The following is a 4,254-nucleotide window of genomic DNA, read 5'->3' as shown; positions in this document are numbered from 1 at the left end:
CTCCCTGGAACCGAGCGGGTGGGCTCGGTCCCACGCGCACCATGGCCGAGTGCCTAGGCCTGTCTCTGAGCGCGGGCCTAGCGTGGATGGGATGGGCGCTACACAGCTCCAAGTTACGCGATTCAAACTCTTGGAATAAACCCAGGGCAGTCCTGGGGCTGTGTTGATTCCCTGTCTCGCTCCCTCCCAGCATTTACAGAAAAGACGCATTTATAGGAAAGACGTACGGGCAGGTCCAGCAGAGCCCTTACAAGCGTTTCAGCCTTTTAGAAATCAGGTAAGATCCCCTAAACATCGTTACATGGGCCACAGTTACATTAAGACGGGCATTCTGAAACCGCCTTTGCCAAAAATTGTATCAGTGAGAGAATGATGGCCCTGAAGGAGATCTGGCCAATCCCCATCTTGCCTTTGTCCTTGAAGCTGCCCTTAATTATTCCTGGATAAGCAAAGCTAATTTTGGGAGACATTTATAGTTTAAATGATAGCACCCCTTCCTCAAAACTAAACAGCCTTTGTAAAGCTAATGAGACCACGGAAACCGCCTTTGCAAAAATCGTAACTGAAGAAATTATGACAGGGAAAGATCTCCTAACCCACCCCATCTTCCTGCTATCCTCTAAATGGCCTTTGTTCATTCGTGGGTGTAGACCAGACTAGCCTTGGGAAGGAATTTAGTTTATAGATTAAACTCTGAAACAAAATTGATAATAGCCCTTTCCCAAAAAAACCCTTCTTGCCTGGGGACCAGTCTGCCTTTGTAGGACTAACAAATTAAGCTATGAGATGAAAAATTACAGTTTAGGGGCCGTGCAACCTCTGGTGGCAATAGTCTGAACCTCCCCAAATTGCTCCTGGGAATAACATCACTGTTGCAAAACTTAAGATCAGTGCTTGAAATATTTTGTAGACGTTGCATTCGGACATCACTTAGACAGATAATCTGGCTCAACCATTTGTGCGATCCCACCCAGGCACAGAAGTCAGCCAGAACTCATTTCGAACCCCTAGGATTTAATGTTCAACCTGACCAGTCAGTACTCACCACTTTCTGAGCCCTACCCGCCAAATTATCCTTAAAAACGCTGATCCCTGAATGCTCGGGGAGACTGATTTGAGTCATAAAACTCCATTCCTGCACAGCCAGCTCTGCGTGAATTACTCCTTCTCCACTGCAATTCCCTTGTCTTGATAAATCGGTTCTGTCTAGGCAGTGGACAAGGTGAACCCGTTGGGCGGTTACACCACCAGGCTAGAAGGATAGAGGAGCCTGAATTCCACTAAGGTGCAGGCGTAAACTGTCGTCAGCCATTATTCTGGAGGTCACAAGACAAGCTACTTCCCCAATTACTCCTGCAGATAACATCACTATTGTAGAACATCACTATTGTATCTTTTCAGGTTTATTGCACGTCTGACATGGATGGACCCAGCTAGATGTCTTGCCAACGGCTCCTGTGGCCCCACCCAGAAGCCATGCAGCACAAAAGGACCAAAAGGACAGCTAGATTTCATCTCGCACCCAACCAATCAGCACTCCCCATACCTTAGCCCCCTGCTCACCAAACTACCTTTGAAAAACCCCTAACCTGTGAGCCTTCAGTTGTAACCGAGCAGCTTAGCAGCTGTGAATCCAAAATATCTGAGACAGGTCTCCATCAGTTTAGAAAGTTTATTTTGTCAAAGTTAAGGATGAGCCCATGACATGGCCTCAGGGGGTCCTGACAACACGTGCCCAAGGTGACTGGGGCACAGCTTGCTTTCAGACATTTTTAGGGAGACATGAGACATCAATCAATATGTGTAAGATGGAAAAAGAAGAGAAAAAGAAAAAATGTATGTATAAGATGTACATTAGTTCTGTGCGGAAAGGCAGGACAACTTGAAGGCTGGGGGGTGCAGGGGGAGCTTCCTGCTTCCAGGTCATCGGTAGATAAGAGACAAAAGATTGCATTCTTGGCCGGGCGCGGTGGCTCACACCTGTAATCCCAGCACTTTTTGGAGGCTGAGGCGGGTGGATCACGAGGTCAGAAGATCGAGACCATCCTGGCTAATACGGTAAAACCCCATCTCTACCAATAATAATAATAATAATAATAATAATACAAAAAATTAACCGGGCATGGTGGTGGGTGCCTGTAGTCCCAGCTACTTGGGAGGTTGAGGCAGGAGAATGGTGTGAACCCAGGGGGCGGAGCTTGCAGTGAGCTGAGATTGCGCCACTGCACTCCTGCCTGGGCGACAGGGGAGACAACGTCTCAAAAAAAAAAAAAAGAGCTTAGTCCTCAGGTTGGTGTAAGATGTGGGATGACAGAAAGTCTCAGAGCAGTGTCTTCTGAGCGCTTTGCCACCGAGCAGGCGGAATGTTCAGTGCTAACGAGGCTGGAGCTAGACCCCAGCAGAGTGGTAGGAAGCTCCAGCAGGCTCGGGGTGCGGGTGCTTGCGGGCGCACAGTGTGACGGCCACAGGCCTCAGCACTCTGGTGGGCTCACGAAGGCTAAGCTGGACCTACGTCACACTACGTCACAGCCTTGGCCTCTGCCCAGCCCTGGGCCTCCCTTCTTTACAGGGGGTGAGTTAGGCATGCTGCTCCCCAATAAATCTCAGGGGGCTGCACACAGAGCCTGCTTCCCAGAGACATGGAGGGTGGGGGACATGGGAGCTGCCTGTCGAGTCTTTGAAGCAAGGCCACCACCGCTGTCACCAGGCACACGGGGCCCACACCTGCTTTGTGGTTTCAGCCAGTGGGTCAGGGTTTCTGGCTCGCAGCCGGGGGTACTGCTGAGGACAAGGTACCATGGATCAACCGCTGCTCCCTCCTGCCCTGACAGTTGGGGGCTCTGCAGGGCTCAGCAGGGCAGGCTGACCCCCAACCCAGGGCAAACGCTATCCTGACACCTGGCGCTGAGTCCCAAGCACCCCAGGCCCCGTCCTTGTGTCTCCTTTCCTCTACCACCTTCGCCCCATAGGTGACACCCCCAGTCCAGACCCCCTCCAGCCCGATGTCCTAGTCACTTGCGCTGCATAACAAATCACCCCCAGACTTAGCAGCTCACAGTAGACACTGCTGTTTCTGAGGCTCAGGCATCTGGAGCAGCTGAGCTGTGTGGCTGGGCTGGGCCTCCTGGGAGGGAGGCGGGGCCGTCTCTGAGGACCTGGCTGGGGTCTCCCAGCTGCCCCACAAGGTGTCGGCGGTTGGTTTCGCTGTCTGCAACATGGCTTCTCACAACATGCCCTCCCGAGGAGTGAGGGATGAGGGGGGCAGGGAGAAGGGGAGAGGAGGAGAGAGACAAATGGAGAGTCAGCAAACGTGCTCTGGAGCTGAAGTTTTCATGATCTCAGAGCAACTACCTCTCCCCTGCCCATGCTGCTGGCCTCACCACCCACCTGGCACCACTTGGGGGCAGAATCCGGTCCACTCCACGATATGTCCCTCAGGCAAACTTTGGAACTGCTTGGGTGGCAGGTGCAGCACACCCCTCCCAAATCCCCTTGGGAACTCCAGACTTCTCCCTTAGCCTCCGGAGCCAGTGCAGTGGGTAGCCTGCCTGACCCCTGGCTGACTGAGGACCCCCGGCTGGTGCTGCAGATGGTTCAGATCCCTGTGGCAGGTCAGAGCCAGGCCTGGGCGAAGGGACAGGCAGCGCGTGTTGCTTTATAATTTTTCAGTGTCCTGAGAGGTCTTCAGGCCTTCTGGTCATTGCTGCTCTGGGAGCCGTCGGGGCAAGGGTGCCGGCATGGAGAGTTCACGGTGGCCACGCTGGCTGCAGTCTTCACCCTGGAGTGGCATCCATCACTGTCCTTTCACATTTTAAGAGCAGTTCTGTTGTATAAGATGTTTCCGGAATGCAGATGACTCTGTGGACTCCAGAGATGAAAAGAAACATGTCTGTTCCCTCAGCCTGAAGCCCACTGCTCTAGACCAGGTGTCCGCAAACTGCAGCCCGCTGGCCAGATTGGGCCCACCACCTCTTTGCAAATAAAGGTTTTTTTTGTTTTGTTTTTGTTTTTTTTTTTTTTTTGAGATGGAATCTTGCTCTGTCACCCAGGCTGGAGTACAAGGGCCTGATCTCGGCTCACTGCAACCTCCTCCTCCCGGGTTTAAGTGATTCTCCTGCCTCAGGCTCCTGAGTAGCTAGGACTATAGGTGTCAGGCCTCCGAGCCCAAACTAAGTCGTCATACCCCTATGATCTGCATGTGTACATCCAGGTGGCCTGAAGTAACTGAAGAATCAAAAAAGAAGTGAAAATGGC

The sequence above is a fragment of the Mandrillus leucophaeus genome, unplaced genomic scaffold, assembly GCF_000951045.1.
Source record: "Mandrillus leucophaeus isolate KB7577 unplaced genomic scaffold, Mleu.le_1.0 Scaffold69, whole genome shotgun sequence".
Lineage (NCBI taxonomy): Eukaryota > Metazoa > Chordata > Mammalia > Primates > Cercopithecidae > Mandrillus > Mandrillus leucophaeus.
The sequence above is the reverse complement of the archived record's forward strand: the minus strand, read 5'-3'. Positions refer to the sequence as shown.